Consider the following 15,199-nt stretch of genomic DNA (forward strand, 5'->3'; position numbering starts at 1 on the left):
CTCTCACCAGATCTAAGTGGTTTTCTTGATATGCTGAGTCCATACATGAACTTGGAACAGAAAAGTCCATTTCTGTTTTACATTCTGGAATCCATTTAGATTTTATGCTTTGCATTAGAAATGGAATTAACTCCCACCTTGGTATTTTTTTTAAAAATTTTATTTATTTATTTGACAGAGACACAGTGAGAAAGGGAACACAAGCAGGGGGAGCGGGAGCGGGAGAGGGAGAAGCAGGCTTCCCGGAGAGCAGGGAGCCCGATGCGGGGCTCGGTCCTAGGACCCTGGGATCATGACCTGAGCTGAAGGCAGATGCTTAACAACTGAGCCACCCAGGCGCCCCCCCACCTTGGTTTTTTAGGACCCCAATTAAATGTAAGGCTCACCAAAATGAATTTACCAAAGTCAGAAGCAGTAATGATCAGCTTGGATTGGAAAGGAGAAGAGAAATTAGGCACATTTTATTTCATTTTTAACAGGAAAAAAATGTGCTATTTAAAACAAAAACAAAACAAATAAAGCATTCCAGGGAAAGGTGGAATTAATCACAGGCATAGATTGCTTTTTCAAAAGTAATTCTCCTCAATGAGCTCTTTGGGTAGAGGTGAGAGCTGAACACTCTGGTAACAAAGCCCAGAGGTCAGAGATCTTCGAGAAGATGGGTGAGATGTCTTAGCAGAGAGGAGGGAGTCCAACTGATGCTTAAGGTAAAACAGACATTTGAGAAATTCTCTATAGTGGAAATGGCAGAGGAATTTATGGGAAAAAGTTTGTTAGGGAGAAAACCAAGGTTTGGTCCAGTTTGTTTTCTTTTCTGGATCATGAACCAGCTGCCAGACATATTAACCTCACCTAGGTACCAGACCCTGGACTAGACCCTGGTACTGTGGGGATGTGGCATAAGGCATGCAGACTACAGAGAAGGAGACAGACACATGGGCAATGGCAGGACTGTGGACCATGGTAGTGGTGTGCTGTGATGGTTAGGATGGGCTAGTTGCTGTAACAAACTGTAACATTATTAACTTAATGCTATTTGACTCAGCTCAGTAGACAGTTATTTCCCTCTTGCATTACAGACTCATGCAGGTGTTTGAAAGGCAGTCATCACATGGCTCCGACAATCTCCATGGCCTTGGAGTTCTCTTCTGGATCCTTGGCATCTAGTCAACAGATGGAAGAAAGAGACAACTGGAGTGTTGCACAGAAAGGTTTTTTGGGCTAGGTTTGGAAGTGGTCCCCACAAGCCATTTGTCAGAGCTTAGTCACATTTTCTCCACAGAATGCCATGGCTAGGCAGCCACTTTCTGGCAACAATTCTACACGATGGAAGGGGAGTATTAATCCTTTGGTGAACAGTCAACTGTTTCTGGGACTTACACGCAGAGGAGGACTGTAAGAAGAGAGCTCAGAAGAGAGATAAAGCCAGCTGTGTGTGTGGTGGGGGAGGGAAGGGATATTATGGGGGGGGGATGGATGGCTTCCCAGAAGAATTGATATTTAAACTGAGTTTTAGAGAAAAATAAGATTTAAGTCAGGAGGGCAGTGAGAAAGGACAATTTAAATAGTAGAAGCAACATGTGCAAAGGCACTGGAGTATTCATTCATTTGTCTAGCCAACAAATCTTCATAAAATTGCCTTTAAGGTGCTAGGAACCATTCCAAATGGGGAATGCTGCTATACATAAGACAGACAAGTTTCTCACACTCATCACCCTATATTCTAGTGAAGGGAGATAAACTTTAAACAAACAAACAAAAAAGTACACAACTTGTTATACAGGGGAGAACTGCCTGACTTTAAGTAGGATTGGAGCTAATGGTGTATGTTGAATGTGGTGGTGCAAGAAGTGAGAAATGATGAGATTGGAGGAGATAGAAAAGACCAGCCAGGAAAGGACCTTTCATGCATGAAGGGGCATCAGGAAGAGGAGACAGGCTCAGCTTTGAATTGTGGAAAGGTCTTTTTTCTATAACATCACAGAAAAAAGCCAAAAAATTAGGATTTCTACTCTGTATTGTTTTATTAGACAGTAGTGGGTACAATTTATTAACTTAATGTTATTTGATTTATGCATTTAAGTTAGTTGGCTTCACTACTTCCATTTCTTACATCCTCCATCTGTCTTGGTCCTGGGTGGCCCTTGATGTTGCCTGACCAGGGAACAGGAACAGGACAGCACAGGGAAACTCCTCAGAGCCTTCTGTTGGCCCCCACCACCATCTCCGAGCCAGGCTGGAGCCAGAACCCCTCTGCTGGGGTGCTCCTTTCGTTTTACCTCTTCACATTTCACTTTCATTCAGCCCTCAAATGAGATGGCTCAACATTCTTCATGACCAAGCTGGAATTTTAGCTACCATTTTTGATTTTGAACTAAAAAAAAAAAAAAAAAAAAAAAATCAAATAGCAATGGATAGTTTAGAACTGATTTGCTATTCCAATAGAAGTGTACAGATATATTTGGGATTTGGGGGACTAGGAAAGAAAAAGAATATTGTCGTAACAAATGCAATTATTATTACACAGAACAACTTTCTTGAAGACCAGAGTGTCAATCTTCCTACGTTTTTAAATTAACTTACAAATGATGTGACTAAACGTGCCTATTCTCTGATTACAGCTCTGTGTATAGCTGTGGCTCCTGGCGTTTTTAGCATGCAATTTTATAGTAACGTTTTGTAATAGGAACATGGCTGTCTTCTAAAAGAGATTTGAAATATTTCTCAGAATAAATATGGCCATCAGCTGGGCAGGAGACTGTTAGAAAGAGAATTTGGTTTCCTAAGGTATATCATCAGTAGAAGTGGCTTTATGTTTAAGACCTTCCCCCCTTAGGTAGAAAAATGGAACCACAGTAGTCAAGGCAGAACATTATGCTTGTCATCTTCCAGATTCAAATGATTGGGCTTTAACCTGAGTGTAATGAAATTTCAAAGATGAAGTGAGAAGGGCAACTCCGTAGAGCATGGAGGGAGGAAGGAAAAGCATCAGAGAGGCATCCCACGATAACTCTATTCACTCCAAATGTTCTGGAAATGTGACAGATGCTGCTGCTAAGGCAGGGCTTCAGGTTGTGGAGCATTCGCTCTGGGCAGCACCAGAAGATGTCACTGTGGAAGGAGCTGGGCTCCTACACCTATCCACTGCAAAGGAAAGGAAGCAGGAAGTTTGGAGACTGACTTGTTTCCTTAGCGAAGCCGGCCAAATCTAGGCAGAGATCAGAAGCCTGAAATGAACAGTCCTTCAAAGTTCAAGGTGTCCAAGAAAGAAAACCGATTCCTTTCTGTTGTGTATTTTTAATGAGAAATGATGTGCTAGGTATGAGTATGAATTGAAAACCAGTGTGATCAATTGCTACATGTAGACGCTACATTTAGTGTCAGGTTCTTTAGTTTCCTAAAGTCTAGAACAGTTCCTCAGTTGTTGTTTTTTTTAAGGATTTTATTTATTTATTTGTCAGAGAGAGACACAGCGGGAGAGGGAACACAAGCAGGGGGAGTGAAAGAGGGAGAAGCAGACACCCCGCGGAGCAGGGAGCCCCATGTGGGACTCGATCCTGGGATCATGACCTGAGCCAAAGGCAGACGCTTAACCAACTGAGGCACCCAGGTGCCCCAGTTCCTCAGTCTTTACTCCATGACCTTCTGAAGATTTTGAATATTGTTGACCCATTATGTTGAAGAATATCTCTTGATTTGGGTTGTCTGATATTTCCTCATGATCAGATTCAAGGCTGTGCATTTTGGGAGAAATATCACAAAAATTTTGTGTGTTCTCATTTCATAATTTCAAGTTGTTCCATTACTGATGATGTCGACTCTGATCACTTGATCAAGGTGGTCCACTATAGTTACTCTTTTTCCCTGTGTGACTAATAAATAGGTGGCGGGAAGAGACTTTGGAAGCCCTGTTCCTCAACAAACTTTGGATTAATTAATTCATATCATGGTTTCCTATTCTATTCATGGATTATGGTTTGTTACTATAATTACTGTGAGGCTCCAACGGTGCCAGATTTGACTAGTAGGAGCCTCTTCAGGATTGCTTCAGTGGGTGTCCTTTTGAGATGGTTCCATTATTCTGGGAGTATTTCCTAGCTTTCTGGCACAAGGTGTTCAAAAGTTGGACTTTCCCTGCCCCAGCCCTGGAATCAGCCACTTCTCCAAGGATACCTGGTTCCTTTTACTGGAGAATGATGTTTAGAAACTAAGATTTATGTGCTAGCTGTGCTTGGTATTATTGTGGTGTCTGCTCTCAGGCCATATCAGTGGACAGATGAATATATATATGTGTGTGTGTGTGTGTGTGTGTATAAATTTACATCTATATTTCTATCTCTATGAATATACTGTGAAAACTGAGGTCACCTTAATAGCTCCAGTTCCTATTTAATATCACAGGATTCATTCCAGTTTTCTCTCTTTCTCTTATTTGTTACTTCTTTCTCTGACATGGAGTAATCTGGCTCCCATTTTTCTTAATAGAGTCACTTATTTGCCCAGTCCACCTTTTTGCAATCAATCTCCAATCTCCCATCTGCTTAAAGTCGAAGCTCTGTATTGTTAAATTTGAATTGGAAATTTCCATATGAACATATGATTTAAAAATATACACATGTATATTTCCTCCTACCTTTATCCATTGAAGGGCCTAGAAGCATTGACAATCCAGGGGCAGTGAGTACCCCTAGCAAGCAGATTTTGATTTCTAACTCTCATTCTCACTGAAAAGAACCAGGACTTTTTAGGAAAATGGCTGATTCTGGGTCTGGGTGAAGGAATGAGCCTGGGATACCTTGCTGGGCTAGAAAAAGAGCCAATTTAAAGAGGAGTCTTATAGGACAAAAATGGAAAAATTTGAACTTCAAAAAGAGTGACTGCAATGGGATGAAACATGCTAACTATACAAATCTGTAAGTCTATAAAATGATACTCAGAAAAGAGAAAACCAAAGACAAAACAAAACAAACAAAACACCATTTGTCACCTATTCCTTACTCTGAGAAGTGATAATTCAAGATAAATAATTATTTACTTTGCCTTTCCAGAAGGAGCAGTTGATGAGATAAATCTCTCTCTTGCTCTTCCTCTCTCTCTTTCTCTCTCATAAAGGTCATCAGCTAATAAATATAGAATGAATGATAGAAATGGAAAAAATAATCACCATTTTTCAACCCCTAATGAAGGAATTTTAAGGCAAGAATCATCCGTGGTTGATAAAGCCATTAGGTGCTATATTGATGGAGAATTAGATGCTGTAGTGCAGCTGAAGTATTGCTCCACAGATGATCTGATGGTTTAAAAAGAAAATGGAAATTTACAGTGGAGGGAGGAAGCTAGCTCTGGTTTACCGATAATGGTTCAATTAGATATGATACACCTCACAATGTGTTGCAATGTCATGCAGCATAAATAATGATATCTTGCTTAAAATGTTTAACCTGGATGTGATCCAGAGCTCCAAACAGGGAGCTTTACAGGATGCATGCATGAGCGGAATAAATTACATGACACTACAAATACAGAAAGTGGGCCATTCTGAGGGACGCCTGGCCTCATCTGTCTAAGTTAATATCATGCCAAAGAGTGGGGCAAGGGGAGCATTGTTTTAGGTCATAAATGACGAGAGATATAACAATCAAACATAATGTGGATTGGATCTTGGTAGGACTAAACTGGGAGAAACATACATTTTTGGAGCAATTGGCAAAATTTGAATATGGATTAAGTATTAGAAAATAATAATAAAGAATTATCATGATTTTTCAAAGCAGTATAATGATATTGATTTTAACAAGGAAAATATTCTTTTTTTTTTAAAGATTTTATTTATTTATTTGAGAGAGAGAATGAGAGAGAGAGAGAGAGAGAGCATGAGAAGGGGGAGGGTCAGAGGGAGAAGCAGACTCCCTGCTGAACAGGGAGTCCGATGCGGGACTAGATCCCAGGACTCCAGGATCATGACCTGAGCCGAAGGCAGTCGCTTAACCAACTGAGCCACCCAGGCGCCCACAAGGAAAATATTCTTATTTTTGTGATGTCCATATAATTTATTTAAAATACTTCAGTAAAAAAATTGGTGAGGCAAATATGATAAAAATGTCAACAACTATTAATCTACATGATAGCTATATGGGTGTTATTATACTCTATTTTTCTCTGTTTGAAAATATCATAATAAAAAGTTAAAAATAATTCTGATTCCCAGTCCCCAACCCAGACCTACTGATTGAGCCTAACCCTCAGTTGGCATCTTATTTTATCAAGTGTGCTATCTCAGTGAGGGACCAGATGAATAAATGTACTTTTCATCTGTGTCATCTTCTTCAACAAATATTGATCAGGTCCCTACTGAGAGCCATGGACTTTTCTAGGTCCTAAAAATTCAGCAGTGAACGAATAGATACAAGGGATCTTAAACCCATGGACCTAGCATCTTGCCTTCTCCATAGTAGAATTCTTTAAAACAAACAAACAAGCAAACTTTTAAGAATTGTTAAATATAACAAAAAACACAGAAAATGGACAGCATAATGACTTGTTGGACAGTAACAACCTTTGCCCCATACAGGACCCAGAACCCTCTCAGTCAGCCAGGACTCTTCCATGTCCCCCAGCCCCCAAGTCACAAACCTCTTCCTCCCCAGAAGAGTAGGTTTTAGAAGGCTATCGTAAGTTCAGAACCCTGCCCTTAATATTCTTCTGAGTAGGACTCGACCCCTCAAAAGTGAGGTTTTACATTGTTCCTTTGGTTCAACAGATTTTCATCTCAAAGTTTTACAAAACAGTACAATTCAGACATGCATTATTAGACATGCGATTTTCACTTCATCATTTCAGGTAAATTGAGCAGCTCTGGGGCAGACTCATTCCTGATTCATAGCTAATTCTGAGAACATAGTATCATAAAGGATCTTCAGATGCAAACTCATAATTCTAGTGGGTTGGGATGAAGAAATTAAGATGTTATTTAAAATAACCTCAGTGCCAGCTTCAGATGAATAAACTTAGGGTCTCGAGAGACTGTCTGCAGAGTGATTATGCTGTAGTGCTGGTAAAAGGTGACCCGAAGCATTGCTCGTTACCTGGGCTGCCCGAATCAAGTGAAAAATACGCTTCTCTCCTTAGGAAAAAAACAAAAAAGAACCCCCAAAAAACAAAACCCAACAAAAAACTTTCAGAGAACTTTAATATTCTCTACGTTTTATTTGATTTTTTTCTCTTCTCATTTAAGTCTTTCAGTTCCAGACGTGAAATATTGTAAAAATGGGCAACATGTTCCCTGCCCGACTGTTCTCAGAATGCCCAAATCTTGGTTAACAACCACAAGGATGGAAAAGTAGAGATGAGCGCATTCTGTCTGGAAGTTTCAAAGCTCTCATCCTAGGTAATGCTAAATGCACAATGACACACTACCTTCCCCAGGCTGTTGCGTGCCCTGAATAAAATACTAAGCACATAGTGCAGCATGGGGGGGGGGTACCCCCAGGAGTGTAGGAAGAGTTTGTGGGGCTGCTGAGGTGGCGGGAAGGGTTCCATACTGGGTGGGACCTGGTCTCCCCTTCCAGCAACTCCATCTCCCACCTGGATGGCCAGGGGCCCATCTCTATGAGGTGAAGCCTCAGTCCCCTCCTGGGTAAGTGGAGGCAGATTCCTCACAGGGATGCTGTGAGGATGCACGTGACACCTGCCATTGACTTCGTGCTTCCTGGGGGCCACCGTGTCCCTCACACCTGCTGTCTCCCATATTCTCAGCGTTCCCACCCACGCCCCTGTGACTCATGAGCAGCTAGAAAACGGATGAAGCCTAAGCATTTTGAAAAGGGCGCGCTTTACCCTTTCCACTCCCAGCCCCTCAGAGAGTAGGCTGCTCGATTGCATCCTGAGTCCTCAGTTAATAGTTTTAGTCTCTCTCCAATTACTTAATCTCTCAAAACCTGAATTTCCTCACATGAAAAATGAGGATGAAAGGAGGACCTCCCCACTGGGTTGGCGTGAGGATTAAATGAGGTGACGAGTTTTTGCTTTGTGAGTCAGGTGAGAGGTGAGTCAGGAATATTCCGCCAAGTCTGGAGCCGGAGGCCCCGTTGCCCATGTGGCAGGCTTCGCTGTGCTGCGAGGACCCCCATCTCACCCCTCCTGGTCTGAAGGAGGGGGAGACGACTTGGGAGGAGCAGTCGGCGCTCCAGGATGACAAATGTCGTTTTCAGTATGTGACGGGAACTCCTGCTACGGTCCAGGCTTCCCACAGCAAGCCCTGGAAAACATCGGTGAGAGATGGGGAAAACACAACTGTATTTCCCTTCTCTTTCTATCTGTCACTGCCTTTCTCTGATCAATAAACGTCTCCCAGCTCTTGCCTCTGGCAGCTTCCTTGGGGTGTAGAGCCTGGCGCTTCAAGTTTTAATGAGGAATAATAGCCACATTAAGTACCCCCTCCCCACCCGCCTTGTGCAAAGCCTTATATTTGCTTTCTGGAAGAAAAATAGAAGTGTATCATGTTGTCGGTCTTGGGCTGGACATTAGATAAAAACAGTCAAATTGCAACAACATTTCAGCAATAGGCTCTGGGGTTTCGGAGAGTGAGGGGTTGGGAAGGGTGGCTCCTCACAGAAGGAGCATGGGCTGTTTTCTCTCTGAAAGTCTTAAAGGGCCTTTTGTATCAGAAAGCCATTGGGCCCTCAAGTTGTGTACTGTCTACATTTTATTTCTCTTCATGGTGCTCATTTGAATGCAGGATGTGTGCCCAAGGACTAGGGGGAATCAGGCTGCCCTGAGGACCCTCACCTCCCCTGACTCTCTCCTCTGGCCATTGGCCTAAAGTTTGTCACTTGCCATCATCCCCAGAAGGCCACTGGTGAGGGATTACGTGGGAGGTATTCCTTCCCAATGGCAAAATCCAGAAGAGAGCTTACATGTCCTACAAGGTCCTTTCTCACCTTAGGATTTTAAGCAATACCTACAATTACATCTGAAGGGATGGTCATAATGATGTGACTGCTTACACTTGTAGGAACACCTCATTACTTAGAGAAATAGAAAATCTCAGTCTTCATGACATCCCTATGCAGTAGGCTGGCAAAGAGATGTTATTCCAATCTTATAAATGAGAAGATCGACTGGGGGCTTGAGCTACTTACTTAGGGATACATGGTAGTCCACTTTGCCTCAGCAAAATCGTCAGACCAAGGGTGTAAAATAGTTCCTAAATGCACCCTGGTATCCAGTGGCTTTGGAAACAGAATCTTTGCTTGGATGGAAGGAAACTGATATTTATTGAGTGCTTACTCTGTCCAGGGCACCAATGATAAGTTGATTTACCTGTATTCTTTCATGATGGGCAACCACCTTCTTGTGTTTTTATGTATGAATTATCCCCACTTTACAGAGAGAACTGAGGTTCAGGGAGTGTATGTGGCTTGCCCTAGAGGGAGGTGGAGATGGATTTGAACCCGTCTTCTCTTATTCCAAAGCCCAGAACGGCCAGGGATCATGGAACACAACTTCTGACTAGACTTTACTAGCAGGGTCATCATAACAGAGCTTCCCTCAAGCAAGGGAGGTCTTGGCTGTGTGTGGTTGTGCAACCCGGGCCTGATTGTCCCAAGAGCCACAAACCCTCTGTGACGAACCGGGCACATCATCTTTGTGGAGATTCGTGGAAATCCTGCGTTAATGTCACTGTTGACAATTTAACGTATTTATGCTTTAGGCCATATTTCTTCATGCAGTAGTCAAATCATTTAAAAACGCATTTAAGTAGGCCTATTTATTAGTTATGCTTCATCTGACTGATAAACACAATCTGTTGGACTGGCTTGAACTAAAAATGTATTTATTATTAAAACATTACTGAAATATAACCAATTTCCTGGTTTCTTGGGTTTACATGAAATCTCATGGTGTTGATACATTGTCCACTCTGATATTTAAATATTTAATTAGGCTCAAAATAAATCATTTTTTCTCTCTTTGTAACTCTTGCTTTGTCATGAAGTTTGTTTGGCTTAATGGCTGGTTAGATATCCCCATAACAAACTCTTTTATAACTCCATATTTTTTTTTTCCCTAAGAAGACAGAAGTTATAAATATGCATGGAGCAGGAGGCTGTGGGGAAAAAGCAATTTGCAGCTCTTGGTAAATTTGGACGAACCACGCACAGCATCAGAGAACGGAGAAGTGTTGCCGTGTGCGCAAATGAGTATGGCTGTTTGTTGGAAAATCAGCACTGGGGGTAAAAGTCCAATGGATTGAAAAAAAATTTACACGGAATCCTTTTTCTTCAAAGTTTTGAACTGTTTGATTCATGAAGGAAATATATTTAAGTAGGTGCTGCTGAATTGGGTTTTTAAATGGACCCTTACGTAAAGTTTCTTTCCTGTTCAGGAATTCTGAGCTTAGGAAGAAGTGTAGAAGAAATTTGTTTCCATCTTCTTGATAGAGGTCCAAAAGGTAAAGTGACTTGACTAAGGACACAGCTGGTTGGGGCAGAGGCAGAATGTTGTTCCTGCCCCAAATGAGGTGAGCTTGCCTGTGTAAGAAACAGGAAATTCACATGTTGGTGAATGGAAAGTTTCCGCACCTGAATGGTAACCCACAAGAGGGTGACTGGTAATGTATATATTTATAATGTTACATACCTGTAAAAATTTCAAACAATATAAATATGTATAAGGTATGTAAAAGTGAAAGCCTACCTCTTCCTGGCCCCTTCTCATCTCACTTCCCAGAGCTCACCACCAATATCCTGGTTTATAGCCATCTGGATTTTTCTAGGCACATTTAAAACTCTCCCCTCTTGCCCAAGACACACAAAATTTACTTTTAAAAATTAAAATTAAACTGTTTATATATACATAATCTTCTGTTATCTACTTTTTCATAGCAAATTTTTAAAAAAGTTATTATGATCTATTTTATAATCTATTTCAAGAAAATAGATCATGGGCTTCTTCCCATGTCAATATATATAAGCCTATCTCCCTTCCTTGTGTGGTATTCCAGTAGGTAGAACAGAATTTATTTAACCAGTTTCCTATTGGTATAAACCTTGCTGTATTTTATTTGCAAATCATGACCATGGCATATTCTTTTTTTTTTAAAGATTTTATTTATTTATTTGAGAGAGAGAATGAGAGAGAGAGAGAGAGAGCATGAGAGGGGGAGGGTCAGAGGGAGAAGCAGACTCCCTGCCGAGCAGGGAGCCCGATGCGGGACTCGATCCTGGGACTCCAGGATCATGACCTGAGCCGAAGGCAGTCGCTTAACCAACTGAGCCACCCAGGCGCCCAGACCATGGCATATTCTATTAGCAGAGTCCAACACTATCCAGCCTGCCTCTTCCCTCCCCTTGTAGTTGTAAGAGTTCCTTCTACCCACCTCTGACTGTCATTCAGTCTTTGGTTTGATATTTCCAGTGAGGCATTAAAGTCACCACCAGTATATGCTGGGCACAACGCAACACGCTGCTCTAAAATGCAACATAATTTGTGCTCCTGTAGTGATTCAGAGTTTTGCAGAACTGTAGGCTCATTATTAAGAATATGAACAGCCATTATTCCGTAGAAGCCAGGCAGTGCTGGTTACTAGAAGCTTGGACTGAGAAATTTCAAAATCAGTTATCAGCAACTCTCCATCTGAAAAATACTGCTAATTCTTTCTTCTCTTTTCTTTTAATATGACAGTAGAGGAAGTGAGTGTCTGAAATTAATAAACTTAAAAAATTCTACATATGATCCCTTATGTCATTCATAATTCAACGGACATTTATCGAGTGCATGCTCTATGGCAGGTTCTGTATTAGCCCTGAGGCTTCAATGCACATCACACATGGCTTCCACCCCAAGGTGCCCCAGATGCTGATGTCTGAAAAGACAGTGTGTTCTTTGGTAGGTATTGGATGCTTTGCTAATATTAAGAAAAGGAAAGAAAGACAGACAAGATGAACATGGAGAAAGAGGAAGAGAAGAGGAAGAGGAAGAGGAAGGGGGGAGAGGAGAACTTCCTTCTGAACCCTGTATACCTGGAGCAGTGGTTTTCATATTTCAGTGGGTATCAGAAAGGCTAGCATGCTTGTAGTCAAGCCTCTTGCCTAAGTTATTAAGAAGGAAGGAAAGAAAGAAAAAGAAGGAAGGAAGAAGACAAAAACTCAGCTCACAGCGATCTCTCCTTTGTCTCCCCAGTGCTTCCCTCCCCTCAACCGTCTGTTCCTGCCCCCCCCCCCAAGGGCTTTACCGTCCCCCAGCCGCTCTCCAGGGGGAGTGAGGGGCCACATCTGCAAGAATTCAGGCTCCCTGCTTCTCCTCGCCTGCTTGGTTTATTGGACTTCCCATGTAATATTTTATTTTATCGAGTCCCACTGCTAAGAAGCAGAACAAACCAACCAAATTTGAAAGATATTGGCCTGGAGGATGAAGCCCAGGCCCCAGCCTGGCATTTAAGACCACCCCCTGTCATCTGGCTCAGCCTCTCCTTCCCAGTTCACCTCCAGCTGCTCCGCAGTGGGACCCTCCTCTCTTTGGATCTTCTTTGGAAGAGAAGAACCAAACACCCTGCCATCTTGCTGCTTTTCCTTGTGACAAGTGCATCCAATGCCTGAGCCCTCAGCTCCAGGCCCCCCCCCCCCATTCTACCTCCACCCACCCTGGGGAGCCAGCCAGGGCAGCCTGCTAGGTTCCTGCTGGAGCCTGCTTCTTGTGATGTCCTTTGTGTGGGTGTTAAAACCAAAATGAGGCCCTGTGGCCTGAGGACTAGGGGTTTGGACTCTGAAATCAGAGCACCTGGGTCCTTTCTCACAATCTGTGACCCTGATGAGCAAGCTCATGAGCTTTGCAAGCCTTCGATTCCTCACCTATTAATCATTCCCATTTTATAGGGTTACTGTGGGGATTAACTCTCTCCAGTGGCTTCCCATCTCACCCTGAGCAAAAAAAAAAAAGCTAAAGTGGTAACAAAGCCTCTTGCCCCCCAAGGTCCAACACAGTCTGCCTGCCTCACACCCCACTCCCTTATAGCCTCATTACCTTTCCTGCCTCATTTATACTCTTCGTTGCTCATTCCTCTTGAGTTCTTCCTTAAACATGTCAAGCACACTCCTACCCCAGGGTCTTTGCACTGGCTGTTGCCTTTTCCTGGAATGTTCTTTCCCTCAATATCACATTGCTCCTTCTCATCTCCTTCCACAATTTGCTCAAATGTGGCCTTCTCATTGAAGTCTTCCCTCCCAGGCCACTTTATCTAAAATGACCACCTCCCCCAACACACCAATGGCACTCTCTTTCCCTCTTTCAGAGTTTCCTCCTCCACCATACTATAGTACTTATCACTATCTAACCATAATTCATCTATTTATTGTATTTTTTGTCTGCCTGGATTTTTATCTCTTATTCACTCCAGCATCCAGAACACTGCCTGGCACACAGTGGGTACTCAATAAATATTTGAACACATTAATGAATGATGAAAGAGATAATGCAGGCAGATAATTTTGAGGGACATGAGCTTTTGATGATTTGGAGCCTCCGTTTGCTGGTTATGTAGCCTAGTTGTTTTTGTACACATGTGGAAAATCATATTTGGAGGGAGTCACAAGGACTAAACTCACAAGTGTTGTTCTGTCCTACTTTTTTTTTCTTTAAGATTTTATTTATTTATTTGAGGGAGGGAGAAAGAGAGAGCACATGAGCAGGGCCAGAGGGAGAGGGAGAAGCAGACTCCCCGCTGAGCATGGAGCCCATCACGGGACTTGATCCCAGGACCCCGAGGTCATGACCTGAGCTGAAGGCAGACGCTTAACCGACTGAGCCACCCAGGCGCCGCTGTCCTACTTATTTGTTTGCAGTGAGCCACACTTGGCCCAGGTCCAGCTCCTGCCACTGGGGAAAGGAATCCTCTTCTTGGTGTACACATCTGTGCAGGAGCCCAAAGGCTCCTCAGGAGACTGCCTGATGCATGAGGAACCAGAGCAGAGAGAGCTGGTTATTCTCCAAAGACCCTTCTCATTTATGATTCATCTGTGTTTATGGTTCCTTTGGTTTAAAGAATAAGGAAATGTCAGAATCTCCTTTCTTTGGAAGATCCTGAAAAACTGCTATAACTTTTTACTCTCTGACTCTGCTTTTTCTGTTCTTTGGGGGCCATGGCCTATGCTTACGAGCCAAGAGTGCTTCCTTCCTTTCATTATTTCCTCCTTTTGAGTTACATGTCTTCAAGATTACAGACCATCTTTCACTGATTTTATTGTAGGTTGCTCTTCCCTAAGGGACCTATTCCCCACCCCTACTTTTTTTAAGTAGGCTCCATGCCCAGGATGAAGCCCAACGTGGGGCTTGAACTCATGACCCTGAGATCAAGACCTGAGCTGAGATCAAGAGTCTGATGTTTAAATGACTGAGCCACCGAGGCACCCCAAAGGATCTATTTCTTAAGACCCTTGGGAAAGTGATTCAAATGTGATAGACCCCCATGCACTTTTCAGCTGAGATCAGATAACATTCCTCATAGCTTAAATAAGATGGCAGATGAATACCTTTTGCCACTGGAACTATTCTGCAATTTTTCATACTGATAAGCACTAATCCTTATCAACCTCATAACTTAAATGAACTTCATAGATGCCTCAGTTCATTCTGGCTGCTGTAACAAAATATCACTGCCTGGATGGCTTATACACAATGGAAATTTATTTCTCACAGTCCTGGATGCTGGAATGTCCAAGATCAAGGTGCCAACATGGTTGTGTTCTGGAGAGGGCCCTCTTTCTGGTCCATAGCTGGTGCTTCTCCCTGTGTCCTCACATGGTGGAAAGGGCTAGGGGCTTCTGTGCAGTCTTTTCTAGAAGGCTCTGATTCAATAATGCAGATACCTCATGACCTAATCACCTTCCAAAGGCCCCATCTCCTAACACCATCACCTTTCGGGGTTAGGATTCAACATACGAGTTTGGGGAGCACAAACATTCATAGCAATAGACACAATTCCATCTGATTAGACTCAAAAAACATGGGACCCCATTTTAAAAATGACAATCATTTCATGCACTGTAGGCATTTAACCTCATTGTCATAGCTCTCTTCTCTCTATCCTGCAGTTCTGGGTTTCCAGGCTGACATTTCATATGAGGAGCAAAGGAACTTAGCCTTCCATTCATTGTGAATCCTCCAACTTGCTCTTGAAACTTTTACTGACCTCTCCTTAATA

Source organism: Mirounga leonina, unplaced genomic scaffold (genome assembly GCF_011800145.1).
Source record: "Mirounga leonina isolate KUSES-001 unplaced genomic scaffold, KU_Mleo_1.0 Mir_126, whole genome shotgun sequence".
Classification (NCBI taxonomy): Eukaryota; Metazoa; Chordata; class Mammalia; order Carnivora; family Phocidae; genus Mirounga; species Mirounga leonina.